Source organism: Hyaena hyaena, unplaced genomic scaffold, assembly GCF_003009895.1.
Source record: "Hyaena hyaena isolate Hyena2069 unplaced genomic scaffold, ASM300989v1 scaffold_30, whole genome shotgun sequence".
NCBI classification, from domain to species: Eukaryota; Metazoa; Chordata; class Mammalia; order Carnivora; family Hyaenidae; genus Hyaena; species Hyaena hyaena.
The window spans coordinates 1,174,125-1,190,954 of record NW_024080662.1 but is presented as its reverse complement, the minus strand read 5'-3'; the positions used below and the strand labels follow the sequence as shown (position 1 = coordinate 1,190,954).

General features: G+C 46.0%; 1 protein-coding gene across 4 annotated transcripts in view; it reads left to right on the top strand.

The window, feature by feature from the left end:
* Positions 1-2,596: 2,596 nt before the first annotated feature.
* DAG1 (dystroglycan 1) overlaps positions 2,597-16,830 on the top strand; it is a 70,161-nt gene continuing 55,927 nt past the window's right edge. The window contains exons 1-2 of one of the 4 annotated variants that reach the window (XM_039228140.1): positions 2,597-2,733; positions 11,076-11,134. The gene's annotated coding sequence lies outside the window, so the exon portion shown is untranslated. Of the gene's footprint in view, positions 2,734-2,762; positions 2,910-11,075; positions 11,135-16,830 lie in introns of those variants that run through there. The other 3 variants (XM_039228136.1, XM_039228143.1, XM_039228137.1) reach the window with 3 other exon arrangements.

Below are 16,830 nucleotides of genomic sequence, written 5' to 3'. Positions count from 1 at the left end.
GGCCTCCGGGAGGTGAGGGAGATGCCAATTGGGCTCCAGTTGGGGCTAGTTAGGCCCCAAAGGGCTGGTCAACTCTGGCCAGCCAGACCTCCTGTCTTTTAGAGTCTGAAGGAACTTCCAACTCCAGATAAAAGTGAAGAAAGCTAGCAGTAAGGACCAGAGTTTAGAGGCTGGAGGGAGGAAAACCTGTGAGATGTGCCGGGACTGGAGGGCTATGGAAGGGAAAGAGCATTAGGGCCAGAGCCTCTAGAGCGGCAAAGATTGGAAAGGATTTGGTTGTGAGGGCTTCAGGAACACTCTGGTTGTTTCTCCACCCTTCCAGGACTAGGAAGTTCCTATCCCACCTTCTGACACCACCTACTTGAGTCCCCCTCCTTGGTCAGAAATCTGGGGGGTGCTTAGGCATGGGGCACTGGGACTCTGGAAGTCAGAATAAGACTGGTGCTTCATCTAGGAAGATCAGTGCCAAAAAGGAAGAAGAGGAGTTACTCTGGCAGCCATGGATGGTTAGTGAGGACTAGAATGGCCAGCAGCTTCTGTGCAGATGGTAGGAGGGAGGTGCCTCAAGAGGCCAGTACCCATTGCTGTCTTTTGCTTTGGGAAAACATAGGACATACCTATACAGTTGGGCACTAAAATACCCAGCAGAACCTAGGGTTACAAAGCAGTGCCTGGTGTATGTTGGAGGGGGGGGGAGACTTGGTAAAATGAAGGGAGTGAGAGAATATATTTTATTTAGAAACCCAATAACTTTCCACATTCATAGCCTTTTCAAAGCAGCAGAAGTTTAAATTTGGACTTGAGAGGCCATTAATTTTTTAGTTTTAACATGTAAAGGATGGTTTGGGGGCCTGTTTCCTAGTTTTCACTTCCTTTTCTAATCGATGTGAATGAGGTTTGGAACCTATGCATTTAAGTATAAAGAATCACAGGGGTGCCTGGCTGGCAGCTGGTAGAACATGAGACTCTTGATCTTGGGGTTGTGAGTTCGAGCCCCACGTTGCATACAGAGATTACTTAAAAAAATAAAATCTTGGGGTGCCTGGGTGGCTCAGTGGGTTGAACATCCGATTTTGGCTCAGGTCATGACCTTGTGGTTTGTGAGTTCCAACCCTGGGTAGGGCTCTGCACTGACATCTCAGAGCCTGGAGCCTGCTTCAGATCCTTTCATTTATTATTTATTTATTTTTATTATTAAAAACAATTTTTTAAATGTTTATTTTTAAGAGAGGGAGAGTGAGAGAGAGCGCATACTGGTCAAGGAGCAGCAGAGAGAGAGAAAATCTGAAGCAGGTTCCAGGCTCTGAGTTGTCAGCATAGAGCCCAATAATGCTGGTCTTGAATTCACAAACCACGAGATCATGACCTGAGCTGAAGTTGGACACTTAACTGACTGAGCCACCTAGACACCCTCTGCATCAGATTCTGTCTTCCTCTCACTCTCTCTCTCTCCTCCTTTCCTGCTCTCCCTCTCAGAAATATATTTTTTAAAAATCTTAAAAATCAGATAGGTGTGTGTATTTGAGAGATGAGACTTTCCTTTCAGCTCTCTGAGATATATTTCTCCCAGACACTCCTTAAGCAGGAAGAGAAGAAGGTAGGGGAGACCCGGACTTTTCTGGATTCAGGGAGGACAGCCTGGGAGGCAGCAGCCAGTTCTGTGTTCAGAATGTGCTCTCTGACAGAAGTTCAGGCTTGGAATTCCAGCCTGGACACAGGCCCAGGAGGGAACGGACACATCCTGACTACGCTTGATGGCGAAAGGGAGCAGAGCTCACCATGAGTCCCATGACCCATCCAGTAATTATTCAGGTAGAGTGACTGTCAGGTCTGGGGCCTTTGGGGTAGGAGACCACAGGTAGGCCCTGAGGTGGAGAGCACCTTTAGGACCCTCCCCTTAAAGGGAGAAGGACTTAATCAGTAATCTCCGCTCCTTACTCCCTCACCCCCCGAAAGAATGCGGGCCACAAGTAGTGAGTGACCAGCGCCAGCGGGTCAGAGCTATTTCTGGCACCAGGGAAGGCATCGGATTCCGGAGTTCTGGGCGGGGTGGTGGGGGAGGAGGGGACAGGGTCAGGCCTGAAGCGCTTCCCGGATGTCCTCGCCTGCTGGGGGCTAGGCTTTTGGAGAGCAGCCAGCTTCCCGCCCTTCCGGCTCTCGCCTCAGTTTCCCTATCCATGTAAGGGCCAGGCAACAGAGTAGTCATCCTTAGCAATTTAGAGGACGCTTCTGATTGTTTTCATGACTTAGAAATACCTCTTGATTTGCGTTCCAGGGAAATCAGAGGGCCAAACGATAGGTGGTTAGTTGTGGCAGGGCCAGTTCTCGAGCCTGACCTCCCTGGGTTGGTTGGGAGAGTCTCAGAGGCTGAGAGGTTGGGGGCGCCCCTCCCCCACTACCAGACCAGAGGGTTGGGGGCAACCCGGACGGGCCGGGGCGTGTCCCCCGGACGGACTCGACTGGTCGGGGGCAGGGCTTCCAGGATAGGGCGTGTCCTCTTGGACAGGGGCGTGGCGGGCCATTGAGCAGAGCGGGGCCAATGGAGGCGGGGCCTGTGCGCGGGTGCGGCGCGCTGCGGGGCGGCGGACGCAGGCAGAAGCGGGCGTCGCGCGGACTGCCGGTAGGCGCCGCGCGGAGCTGGCGGCGGGATTGGCTGCGGCACTCGCGTGTCAGGCGGTTGCTAGGCTCCGGCCGCGCGCCCCGCCCTCGCGCTCGGCGCCCTCTCACCGCCCGGTACGTGCTCGCGCGGAGGCTGCGGTGCGGCGCTCGCGCTCCTCGGGCTTGGCGACGGCGGCGACGGCAGCGGCGGCGGCGGCAGCTTGGCGCCGAGTCCCCGGGGAGCGGCGGGGGCGAGGCGTCTTGCAGCCGGGAGGAGCAAGCACCTGCCGCGGCCCGCCCGCCGGCGCTCGGTGAGTGCGCCGCCGGTTCCCTGCTTGGCAGCCCAGGCCCCCATCCCCTTGGCCGGCCGAGCCTCCCGAGGAACACCTGCTGCTGCTCGCGGTTTGGCCCGGGGTGGGGACACGGTCGCGGACGTCCTTGCGGGTGAGGCAGCGGCGTGGCGCGGCACGGAGAGAGCCGCCCCCTCCTCTCGGCCCCTTGGGCGAAGGCTCAGGGCGTTCCGCGGCCGGGCCCGGGCTCTTTGCCGCGGCGATGGGCCAGGCCTCAGCCCGGCCTGCGCTCCGGGGAACGCGGGGCCTGCGCGTTGGCTGCAGGCGTGTGCGGCCTTTGGGCCGCCCCCTGGCCTTCCAAAGAGGGTCGCGCGGCTCAGTTGGGCGGAAGCTTGAGGATGGGGCATTGACCCCCCGTAGGAGGCAGGGAAGGGCGCTGCAGCCGCTGCGACCTGAGCAGCTCAGAGCTTTGGGGTCCCTCCCACCCCCGCCTCCACACACACTCTTGGGCTTCTTTGGAAGCCTCCTGTCTCTTCACCTTTTTACTTGGTGTTTAGGAAACCAGATTAACCCACTGGTGTATTTGTAAAGTGTCTCCAGAGAAAATGCTGTCTCTGCTTAGAACCCTGCTATAAATTCCAAGTTAATTTCATACAAACTCAAGTGCTGATTTAAAAATGCATATTTTACTCTCTATGGCATGTGAAGCTCTTAGATTTGCAGACTGGCTTCTGAATTAGTTTTAATGATGATCATGAAGTTTTGCCTTGGTGGAAGCTAGAGCCTGGGATAGCACGTTTATAGTCTAGAGTTCTAACTTAAGAGCCAGGCCTGCTATTTCCCTAAATAAGCCAGGAGAAACGATTCCTGGCATGGAACCCAGACTCAGTGCAGGGAGGGTGGTGTTTATAGGACAGAAGTCCAGATAAAGAGTTGGATGTGCTACCAGGTGTTTTGGAGTCTGGCGTAGATGGAATACTATAACTTTATCAGGTTCTATGCTTAGTGTTCAGAGATAAGGATAGTTTTGAAATGTCCTTGTTTTGAAAAAGACTCAACCTTGGAGGCATAAAAATCTCTAGTTGGAGTATGGAGAAGTTGAATTGGACTTTGTTGCCTGGAGCCAAGGAATAAGAGTTCATGGCCTGTATGTTTAAAGGAGGCGGAGGAGTCATTCCTTGGAGAAATCAGATTTGTGGAGAGAGTGGGATGCATAGTGCCAACCTATTCAAAGCCTTTGAGATACTGTATGAAAGGAAGAGTAAGCTAGTACTATACAGGCAACAAACACCTGGCTGGAACATGAAAGCTCTTGTAGATACGAGCCTCGGTTGAAAGAGGAAGAAAGCAAGTCTTCCCGGGGCACCTGGGTGGCTTAGTGGGTTAAGCGTCCGACTTTCGCTTAGGTCATGATCTCGCGGTTCGTGGGTTCGAGCCCCGTGTCGGGCTCTGTGCTGACTGCCAGCTCAGAGCCTGGAGCCTGTTTCAGTCTGTGACTCCCTCTCTCTCTGACCCTCCCCTGCTCACGCTGTCTCTCTCTCTCTCTCTCCTAGAAATAAATAAAAAACATTTAAAAAAAAAAAAAAGAAAAGAAAGCAAGTCTTCCCTGTTTTGAAAAGTTGATTTGACAAAATACATTCATTCTTTTAACTAATATTTGGCTTCACTACCTGCCTGGTTTTGTGGTAGGTTCAGGGGACCCATGTAAAAGAGGCTGGGTCTGCCCTTAAGGAAATCAGTTTCAGGGACAGTAGAGATTAGGGAACCTATGATAGTATCTGCCCACTACGTGTGCTCACATGGTGCTTTGAGAGCCTGAGGAGAGAAGGAATTCCTAAGCTGAGGCTTGCAGGGCCAGCAGGAATTAGCTGGGGGACAGCAAGGTCTGGACACAGGGAACCACATGTACATGTGCTCTTAAAATAGCACCTGTGAGTCCTCCAGCTTGGCAAATGGGAACTCTAGGCCTTTCTTGTTATGCTCAGTTCAGACTTTATACTCTGAGTGCAGAAGCCTGAGAAGGCTTTTAAATTAGTGGAGTGGCATGGTTTAGACCCATGCTTAGAAAGATCTTGCTAGTGGCCATATAGGTAGTTCAGGGAGGGTAGGGGATCAAGGCTTCTGGTTGTGAGGTCAGCCGGTAGAGGAGAGATGAGGAGGGAGGAGGAGCCAGCTTAGAGGCTGAAAAGGAGGGGATGCCAACCTGGGGTGAGGGTGGGGGGGCAGGGAGGAGAAAGAGCCTGTATTCAGGAATGTGTGGGTCAGAACACTAAGCATGACCAAAGACTTAACTATGTCTTGTACAGGTTTGCTGGTGTTTGTTAAACATTGAGAATGGTGGGGTATGGTGGACCCTGGGGCCACTTTGAGACTATTTAGCAAAGAAGAGGCATGGCATTTGATTTTTTAAAACCTCTTTCCTTTGAATTTAGGTCATTGCATTTCCTGTTAGGCAGGACTATTGTATTGATCTTAGAGTAGAGGTGTGTTCATTCTTGTTGATTCAGAAGAGAATATGTTCAGTCCTTTACTTCACAATTGTTCCTGCCTTTCTTGCTTTCTAGGTTAGTGATATGATGGAACTACATCAGCCATAGTCAGAGGTTCTTTTTCTGTTCTACGTGCACCATTGTTAATGGTTATGAGACTCCTTTATATTGACTATCGAAACAGAGTCACAGACGAAGAAATGTTCCAAGGTCATACAACTGTTTTGTGGTAGAGTCACAGGTGGCTATGCCCACCTGCATTTGTGTTGTATCAAACTGAATGGCAGCCTTGGTTGGGTGTTTCTCTGGTGAAGACCAAGCCCAGGTGTCTGGTGGAAGGCACAATGTCAGGGCAATATGGGAGAGTTGATCAGGGATTCCATACATAACTCCAGGAACATGCTGCGAGGGACCATCCTCAGAAGTCAGGGTTTGTCTGAGCCATCCTGGGGCCTGTGCTGGTTGCTCTGGGTACTATTTTGAAGTAAGCCAAGGAGCTTGGGTCCTAGGCTGGGGAGGGCAGACTTTAGGGGTGGACTTCATTTGAACTGGGCCTTGAAAGGTTAGTGGTTTGACTGGTGAAGGAGTTGATGGCAGGAAGTTCACACTCTGTGTAAGGAAAAGAGGTGGAGCAGAGGCAAGGGGTAGGAGAGAGAAGGCTGGGCATCTTTTCTGTATATTTTGGAAGATTGGGTTGGAACCAGAATGCTACGTGGAGGAGTTTGGAGTTAGGTAGGAACATGGATCCTTGAAGGTCTTAGAGCACAGTTGTGGTGGTGGTTTTATGAAATGAGCCCCAGGATGCCTGACTGGCTCAGTTTGTGGAACATGTGATATTGATCTTGGGTTTGTGAGTTTGATCCCCATGTTGGGCACAAGTTTATTTAAAACATTTTTATTTTGGGGCCCCTGGGTGGCTCAGTCGGTTAAGTGTCCGACTTCGGCTCAGGTCATGATCGCACGGTTCGTGGGTTCGAGCCCCACATCAGGCTCTGTGCTGACAGCTAGCTTAGAGCCTGGAGCCTGTTTCAGATTCTGTGTCTCCCTCTCTCTCTGACCCTTCCCTGTTCACGCTGTCTCTCTCTCTCAGAAATAAATAAAATATTTAAAATTTTTTTTTAAATTTTATTTATTTTTTAATAATTCTTTTTTTTAATATAATTTATTGTCACATTGGTTTCCATACAACACCCAGTGCTCATCCCAACAAGTGCCCTCCTCAATGCCCATTACCCACTTTCCCCTCTCCCCCCTCCCATCAACCCTCAGTTTGTTCTTAGTATTTAAGAGTCTCTTATGGTTTGCCTCCCTTCCTCTCTGTAATGTTTTTTTCCTCCCCTTCTACTCCCCCATGGTCTGGTTGTTTCTGAAGATCCATGTATGAGTGAAAACATATGGTATCTGGTTTTCTCTGAATGACTTATTTTACTTAACATAATATCTTTTTTAAAAAATTATAATTTTTAGCATTTTCTTATTTTTTTGAGAGACAGAGTGAGAGAGAGAATGAGAGAGAGAGAGTGGCTCCAGGCTCTGAGCTGTCAGCACAGAGCCCGATGTGGGTCTTGAACTCGAATGTGAGATCATGACCTGAGCTGAAGTTGGATGCCTAACTGAGCCACCCAGAAGCTCCCCCACAAATTTAGTTTCTTTTTTACTTATTTATTTTTTAAAAATTTATTTCTGAGAGAGAGAGAGCACGCGCGAGCGTGAGCAGGGGAGGGTCATTGAGAGAGGGAGACACAGAATCTGAAACAGGCTCCAGGCTCTGAGCTAGCTATCAGCACAGAGCCCGACTCAGGGCTTGAACCCACGAACTGTGAGATCATGACCTGAGCCAAAGTCGGACGCTTAACCGACTTAGCCACGCAGGCGCCCCTAAAATTTAGTTTTTAAATATTAAAGAAAGTTAACTTCCAATATGAGTTTGGAGACTGGACTGGAGGCAAGTTGGTAATTGCTGTGGTCCAGTATGGAGATAGGGGACCTGAACAAGAATAGTGGTCAGCAGGGGAAATAAGAGAGACAGAGAAGGTTCAAGATGAGTCAGTTCAGCAGACATTAGGGACCTAAATGGTGCTGGTACCATCAGGGATCTACCATTGAGGAGAAAGGGCAGGAGGTGACAATGGAAAGGTGGAGGAATAAGGTAGCATCAGCTGTGCACTGGTGAGGCCTTGAGAGACTTGGAATAAATAGGGGCCCCTAGACTGCCAAAAAGGGAGAAGCCTTGAGTCTGTGGCAAGCAGGCAGGAGGCTGTTCTTGGGTGAGCTGAAAAAGGTGAGAGAGGGAAAGACCAGGCTGTACCTGAGGACCAAGGAGTAGACAGGCTGGAGCCCAAGGAAGTGTCCCTTGGGAAAAAGTGGGGCAAAATGCTGACCTGAAGGCTGAGGTGGGTCAGTAGGGTATCTCTGGAAGTTCTGAGTGAGAGAGTGCTTGTGTCCCAGTTTTGAGTCTGTTGCAGGGGTGCAATCGAAGAAGGTAGAAAGGGTGGTTGAAAGAAAAGGCGAGGAAGGAAAAAAAAAAAAAAAGAAATGGCGAGGAGGGGGTGTATACTTAGGGAGGAGAAACCATGATTTGTTGACCCACTTGGTGGGTAAGGGACTAGTGTGTTTTAAGATGTCTGCAGTTTAGGAGACTTAGAATCATAGCAGGGACATGTGGCTTTTGGCTGGATTCATTGAAAAATTGTCATTGACTTGCAGACTTGACCTGCGCAGGGCAAACTAAAGGTAGCCCATGATAGTGTGAAGTTGATTTGATTCCCCTTTACCCTGCTTGCCTTTTTGAGTTGTGTTTATTTTGGTCATAGCCTTCTTGATAAGAGGTGTACAGCTAGCTTAGTGGAATGGCAGGTGGTGATAGACCCATTTAGTAGATGGGCAAGTGTAAGAGTGAGGCCTTGTGAGGTTTTTTTCTAGCTGGTAAAGAAGGTCAGTGATGAGAAGTTTGATTCAATATCCAGATCTTCTGGGTGTGTTGTTTAGATTGGAGCCACTACAGAGTGTGACTGCTTGGAGGCTGGAGGCTTCCAGAGTATCAAAGAAGTAAGAAATGCTGGTTTTGTCGGAGGGGCACAAATGGGGACTATAGAGTATTGAACCTCAAGGGAACTCAAAGTGAGAATAAATTCCGGTAGTATGTTCTTCAGTGTGTCCTGTGTATTGGTTAAGGATTTCTTTGCCCTTTTCTGGAGTGAGTTTTCTCTCTCCTCCCCATTAGAGTGTTCCTGTGCCTTTGCCAGTATTGCTGTGCTGTTGCTTCTTAAGCCTCCATCTTTTTCTACTTTTTCCGTGTTGACACTCTAGGCCCGGAGTAAGGTGATAGTGGTTTTGAATATACAAGTGGTTAATCTGGTTATTTCCCAGTGGTTCTTTTTATGTCCATGCCTTTGAGTAATAATTTAAAGTAGTCTTCCTACGAGTCACATAACCTGCTTTGCCTTTTGACCGTCCTATTTCACTCTGATCATTAGTCAGTAATACTGCTCAGATAGCAATTTCTATAAATAGGATTTTAGAGTAGTTTACAAAATTATACCAGCCAGAGGGCTTAATTTAGCTTTAATGAATAGGGTTTCCTATTTTCCTATTTCTTGGGTTTGATAGCTAAGCATTTTTTTAGCTTTGCCCTGGGTCCAGGCTGAAAAGATGGATGGGATGCAGTAGTACACTATCATAAACTGAAGATGTCTAAGTTGGTGAAGCTGTTCTGTGTTCTCTGTTGGAGTAAATTAAATCTGAATGAAACTTTAGCAGTATGCTGACTTAATTTATACTTATATTTTATTTGTAATTAAGCATTTTTGGGGCACTTGGGTGGCTCAGTTGGTTAAGCATCCAACTTGGGCTCAGGTCATGATCTTGTGGTTTGTGAGTTTGAGCCCTGCTTCATGCTCTGTGCAGACATCTTGGAGCCTGGAGCCTGCTTCAGATTCTGTGTCTCCCTCTTTCTCTGCTCCTCCCCCACTTGTGCTCTGTCTCTCAAAAATGAATAAATGTTAAAAAAATTTTTTTTTTAAATTTTAAAGCTTATTTAAGCAATATCTGCATCCAACATGGGGCTTGAAATTAGGACACTGAGATCAAGAGCTGCATGCTCTATGGACTGAGCCAGCCAGGTGCTCCAATTTATACTTTGATTTGATTTTTTCTAAAGTTTATTTATTTTTGAGAGAGAAAGTGCACATGTGTGCACGCAAGTGAGTTGGGGAGAGGCAGAGAAAGGGGGAGAAAGAGAATTCCAAGCAGGCTCCCCACTCTCAGCGTGGAGCCCGACATGGGGCTCGAACCCACAAACTGTGACATCATGACCTGAGCTCAAATCAGGAGTTGGATGCTTAGCTTACTGAACCATCCAGGTGCCTCTACCTCTGTTTTTTTTTTTTTTAAATTATTATTAAAAAATTTTTTAATAATTATATATATAATTTTTAATAATTGTTTATTTTTGCGAGAAAGAGAGTTGGGGTGTAGCAGAGAGAGAGGGAGACACAGAATCTGTAGCAGGCTACAGGCTCTGAGCTGTTATCACAGAGCCCTTTGCGGGGCTTGAACTCACAAACTGTGAGATCATAACCTGAGCTGAAGTTGGACGCTTAATTGACTGAGCCACCCAGGCTCCCCTACTTCTGTTTTAAAAGCAGGCTTATACTCGGGGCGCCTGGGTGGCTTAGTCGGTTAAGCGTCCGACTTTCGCTTAGGTCATGATCTCGTGGTTCGTGGGTTCGAGCCCTGCGTCGGGCTCTGTGCTGACTGCCAGCTCAGAGCCTGGAGCCTGTTTCAGTCTGTGACTCCCTCTCTCTCTGACCCTCCCCTGCTCACGCTGTCTCTCTCTCTCCCCTAGAAATAAATAAAAACCTAAAAAAAATAAAATAAAATAAAAGCAGGCTTATACTGCTTTGGATTCTATGTCTCCCTCGCTCTCTGCCCCTCCCCTGCTTATACTCTGTCTCTCTCAAAAATAAAAAAAAAAAAAATTTAAAAATTAAAAAAAAAAAAAAAAAAAGGAGGCTTATAGGGGTTGCCGGGTGGCTAAGCTGGTTAAGCATCTGACTTGGGTTGTGTCGTGATCTGCTGGTTCCTGAGTTCAAGTCCTGTGTTGGACTCTGTGCTGACAGTTCAGGGTCTAGAGCCTGCCTCAGATTCTGTATGTGTGTGTCTCTCTCTCTGCTTCTCCCTGCTTGTGCTCTTTCTCTCAAAAAGTATATAAACATTAAAAAATAATTAAAAAATAAAAGCAGTCTTATAGTGGGAATAATCAACTGAATATAAAAAAAATCACTTTTATGGCTGACTGTCTTTGTCTTACATATCATGGGGTGCATTTAATAGCACTGAGGTTAAAGTACTACTGTCTAAATTTTAGATGTTGTAATTATTATTATTATTTTCATTAAGTAATCTCCATGCCCAACCTGGGGTTCAAATTCACGACTGTCAGATCAAGAGTTGTATGCTCTACCGATTGAGCCAGCCAGGTGCCCCTTATTGGAATTATTTTTTACCTTTGAAATTGTTTATAATTTTAGGTATTGGTTTAATTCCACAAAAACATTTAGTTTTCTTTGTCTCTCTTTGACAAAGAAGGGTGACTGGTGGGGTGGGAAGGAAACTGAGTGGCATTCCCCACTTCCTTTGGTGTAATTCTGTTTTGGTTGTGGGCATTCACCAATATTGGATCCTTCTTTTCCTGCAGGGCCTCTGCTCTTCAGGAAGATAAAAGGCTTTTAAAGCAGCCTAGCACTAGAAGGCGAGGTAAGGTACTTGAAAAGAGATTTCTGCAAAAGAAAGATGATGGGTACTTGCATTCTTGGCAAAATGATGATGGGATTTTAAGACACTATAGTGGGAAATACCTGTATCAAGTTAAACATATTTAAAATAAGAAATTTGGAAAATGAAAAAAAGGAAAAACCCTTTGTCCCCCAATTTTAGTCTTTCTTTTTTTTTTTTTAAGTTTTATTTAATCTCTGGACTGCATGTGGGACTTGAACCTACTACCCCAAGAGCAAGAGTCTCATGCTCTTCCAACTGAGCCAGCCAGGCACCTATACTCAGTCAGTCTTTATTTTATTTTATTTTTAAAAATCTATTATTTCTTAATTAATCTCTACACCCAACCTGGGGCTCGAACTCACAACCCTCAGATCAGGAGTTGCTTGCTCCACTGACTGAGCCAGCCAGGCACCTACTAGTCTTTCTTTAAATAGGAAATATCAACCCATGGTACAAACTCAGAAAGATGAAAAGGATTATGGGAGGGAAAGCTTTCTACTACCAGTCCCTTCAGTCCCTAGTTCTCTCTAGGAGCAGCCATTACCCCCTTGGAGCTGGGTTTCCTCCAGAGACCTTGGGCAGCACTTTGAGTTTAGTTTAGAGCATAGACCCCATTTTTATCTGGCATTTCTCCTAGCATTATAGCATGAGCTATGTTTTAGATATACAACCTGTTCCTAGTTCTTAGATGGTTGTTTCTTACTTTGATTATAATAGGTAATGCTGCTATTAACACTTCTGGGCATTAAGTTTTTTTTAGAATTTTTTTAAGTGAATTTCATTATTTTTTAAAAAAATAATCTCTACACCCAGTGTGGAGCTCGAATTCATAACCCAAGAGTTGCACGCCCCCCTGACTTAGCTAGTCAGGCACCCCGAGAACCTTTCTTATTACCATATTAAATATAAAGCTTTTGAAAAAAGTGAGACATGACTTATGGTTTTGCAGGAGCACGTCTGTATTGCAGGAGTGCATCTGTAATTTCAAGTGAGGCAAGTTTGTTTTGGTTTTTATTTTTAAGCATGGTGTATGTTTTCCCTGGTCCCTTTTTCTGTTGCATGGATATGTATGGATATGTGATTTTTATAGCCACACAGAGGCCCAGACTCAACGTTCTCTGCCATTGGACAGATTCAGTCTTCCTGAGGCAGTCCCAGCCCTTGGATATCCTTAGTATAGGGGAGGGTGCCACCGAGGGGAGCTCAAGGACAAGTGAGACACTTGGAAGAAAGTGTTGTAATCGGGGGAACAAATGACCAGTGCCCAGTTTGGTCCCCTGTTTGGCACTGCTATGGATGTTGAGTTTTTGTATGTGGACTATGGGAAACTACGAACAAGAAGCACCTCTTATAGAGTTCTTTCATTTTTATTTAATTTATTTTGATTATTACTAAAAATTTTTTAATGTTTATTTTTGAGAGAGAGAGGGAGACGGAGAGGGAGAGACAGTCAGTGGGATTGGGGGAAGGGCAGAGAGAGACAGACAGAGTCTGAAGCAGGCTCCAGGCTCCAAGCCATCAGCAAGAGCCTGATAGGGGGCTGGAACCCACGAACCATGAGACCATAACCTGAGACAAAGTCGGACACTTAACTGACTGAGCCACCCAGGCGCCCTGTATTATTATTTTTTAAAGTAAGCCTTACACCTAACATGGGGCTTGAACTCATGACCTGAGATCAAGAGTCACATGCTCTACTGATTGAGCCAGTCAGGTGCCCCCAGAGTTCTTTCTAATAGTTGGCATCTAGCAGCCCCTGGCTGGCTCAGTTGATTAAGCATCCAACTCTCAATATGAGCATGGAGCCTGCTTGAAATTCTCCCTCTCCCTCCCTCTCTCTCTCTCAAAATAAATAAATAAACATAAAAAAAATAATAGTTGGCATCTATGTATTGAAACAGGTTAGTGGACTTGGAGATGTTTGTTTTTGCAAATGATATGGTCGTTTCTGTTTTACCTTTCTCTGTGCTGGGAGCATTTCTGCCCAAGCATCCTAGGGATTGATTTGGGATTACTTAAGATTCCCAAGGCTGTCTATAGCAGAAGTGAACCAGTTCTGCCTTGGTTGTCATAAATGCCTCTCTTAATTAGCTCAGTTGTTCTCCAGGACTGGGTTGATACTGTAGCCAGTTTTTGCCAAGAAAAATTATACAGTCAATAATGGAATTCCAAATAGCATTTCCTTTTTATTTGGCTATTAATCAGAACCTGGGACACCATCCATTTTCTGGGCCCTTATTTTACTATGGAATGCTTCCATAAAACATGCATCTCTCATCACTAGAAATGTCATGTGTATACTCCTATTTGGGCTGGTAGATTATCTTTGCATCGGATTTGCCCTGACCTCAGGGAGCCTTGCTTACTGGATTTTTTTAAATAATGGAGACCAGTCTGATGAGTGGTCCTTGAGCAGGGGTGGGTGCTGAGTCTTGTGGAAAATTAGAAAGTGTAGAGAACTTTGCTCTACCTGTTAGGTTAAGCATACCTGAATAAGTGTCTTATATTTTTAGACTGAGCACTGTTGGGGAGATTGAATTGCCTGAGAAGAGAAATTTGGTGGGAGGAGACTAGAAGAGAAGCTCTTTATTAAAGATCTAAAAATAGAATTCATTTAAGTCACAAATAGGTAACAGTAGGATTCCTGTCTTACTCTCTGTTCAGGATTTGTCCTACCAGCTGTTGCTTCTGCTTACCTGGAAAAGATCACAATATTTTGTCAGAAGGGTCAATAGTATAGACTTAAAATACTGTGTTTGCCAGTCTGAAGATGTGCTTTTTCCAGTTTTAAAATACTTTAAAAAGTGACTGGATTCCTTGGCGCTGGGAATAAATTCTTAGCAGGAAAAGTTGATTCTTCTTGCAATTCCCTCCCTGAGCTGACAGGGCCTATGGGGTCCCCTCTCCCCTCAAAGCCCTGAGGTTTTTTTTTTTTTCCTTCTGGTTGGGCATTGCTGCCGAGAGAGGGGACTCTTGTATAAGTCATCTAATTTGCCATCTAAAGCCACCTTAATCAGATGGGACTTCAGGTCTCCCTTCTGGTTTTTTAAAGAGGGGTTTCTTTTTGAATCAAGCTGGAAAGGAAAATGGCTGCTCATGCTTTCTTCTTATGCAGGCCTATGGTGCCCTGGGCTGCCTATGCCCTTTTCCTTCTGTGTGAGGGGGTGAAGGAATGTCCTTGCTTTCCCTCTTCCCTCCTGCCATGAGCTTCCAGGGAGAATGGGGCTCATTGTCGGCTGTGCCTGCAGGCACAGTGTCAGGTCTGCTGTGGCTTCTGTCTGGTCTGCTGTGGTTATTGGGTGCTGAGGGCGCAGCAAGTAGTCATTTCCTCACATGCTGCCCTGCTGTTCAGGACTGTTCTGAGGCATGTGCATGTGTTTTTGTTTGCTCCTAGGTCTGCCCTCTGATTTTGTCACGTCTTGATAAACATTCTTGTGGACCCTTTTGCAGGCCTAAGCTCACTCTTGTAGCAGATTTGAGGCCATATTTGGAGAGGCAGGCCTGCTACTCCCAAGGGTGGCTTAGTGCTTGGTCACAGGAGGCTGGGCACTCCCTCCAGACCTTTCTTATGTTTGGAATCCTCTGGGAAGCGTAGGATTAATCTACTTATGAATGAAATAGGCTTTAAATTTTTTAAAAATTTATTTTGGCCTTCAGCTGTATCTCAGTAAAGCTGGAAAAATTTTGTTTTAGCCTTAATCAACTGTAGAACTTGTTGAAGATGTAAAATGCTAGAATATGATTCTAGGTAGGGGAAGCCAGAGGGACTCAGCTTTTTAAAAAACAGGTTTGTTCTGGATGTGGATACTCTCCTCTGACATCAAATTGCCTTACCCATCAGGCAGTTGTTTTGACCCTAGACCAGTGTGTCCTTGGGGGGAAAAAGTGTGAGGTACTTCTGGTTTTTGTGAGTGGACAGTAGAGGCTGCTTCTTTTTCAGAGGTGTTAGCTTCAGACAGGGAGCCAGATATGTGGTCAGCTGTTGTGCTGTGAGGTTCTGTGAGGATTAGGTGAGTGAGCTGGTGGTGGTAGGAGGATGGGAAAGGCCTGGTCAGGCCCTCCTGGAGTTGGTGGAGGGCTTTTCTACATGAAGTCTATATGTTTGCGTGGAGGGCTGCTGAGAATTTTGTTCCTTTAAAACCCAGATAGGGAGACTTTGAAATGGTCTTGGAAATTGTTGTTGCTCATTTGAGTAAAAAAATTCGATTCTTTCCATGATGCTTCAGCATGTCTGATTTCTTCGTCTTCTGTGGAAGCGTCCTCTGAAAGGAGCAGCTGGCACTGGCACTACCCTGGATGTTTGCCTTCCTCCTATCTTTTGTTTTTCTTTCTTTTATTAGAGGGGGGCAAAATCTAGTCTATTTCATCCGTTTGCCTAGGCAGAGTGATAGGTTTCTTTTCTCTGTTTTAGGATTGGGAGTGGCGTTTTGTTTTTATTATATAAAGGACTAAAACATACCAGGCTGAGATCACACTGCAAATGCCAGCACTTGTAAGATGGTATTAAGTTCTAATGGAGAACTCTTCTTTCAGATCGTGCCTGCTCATACATAGTATTTTGGGTCATGAGTTCCCAAGAGGTGAGGTATACCCACTGAAGGTCTTGGCAGTTTGGCAAGATCAGCAAGAGTTTGGCACAAGTGTGATGAGGTTGGACAAAGAAAACACTGAGTATTCTCAGCAGTAGAAACATGGGCCTGAGGAAGGAACCTACCAGATGTACTGAGTCTCCAGGGACCCTTGCATTCTAACATGGCCTTAAGTAAGGCCCTTGACCTCCCTGCTTCAGTAAAATTGGGACAGATTATCCTTCCCATAGGGTGCTGAGAAGGAAATAAGGGTTGGCTAGTAATGTGCTCTGCACTGCTCCATAATGGTTACTTGTTAATATTATATTTATCCTTTTCCTTTCTGGTGTAAACTAGGAGTCTGATATTTAATGAAGGCTGGTTTTGTTTCTTAGGTTGAGTTATGGGTTCAGGGGTGTTTTTTATTATGTTTTACAATTACAAATGTAATAGGTGATTTTAGATGTAGCTGGTGTTTGACAGAATCAAACAGACCTAGACACAAGCCCATTGGTACCTCCCAGAAAGACTGCTCACTTATCTGTGGAGCTTTGAGTGCTACGGTGTCTTGTTGGGATGGGTGGTCCTTGGCATTGGTCTCTGTCAAGATGAGTAAGAGGATGAAAATAGTTTGAGTACCAAGGTCTCTGTTAATTGGACAGCACTATTTAGATTTTTTTAAAGTAAACTCTACACCCATTGTGGGAGAATAGTTGCACACTCCACCGACTGAGCTAACCAGGCATCCTAACATTGTTTAGATTTTTATGGAGTTTCTTTGGAAGTTGTTTGTGCCCAGGTTTGTTTTCTTGAATCTTACCAGTGAAGTAGAAGGAGCATGGGCTGACAAGGTTGGTTGCATGTGAGTTGAGTGACTGGAAGTGCTTTGTTTTCTTTTTCTCTGTACTGTTTATATTTTTTCGAGTTAGCATCAGCAGTGCATGCCTCAGAGTGAAAGCCTTTGGTTTTCAAAGGACTATACATGTACTTATTTTTTCCCCCATGACCATATAACCTCCTGACTGGGTAACTTATAATATTAAACTTTGCAGCCAACGAGCATTTTAAAAGACCAAGAGTGAGTGAGTGCTCCTGGTTATATGTTGG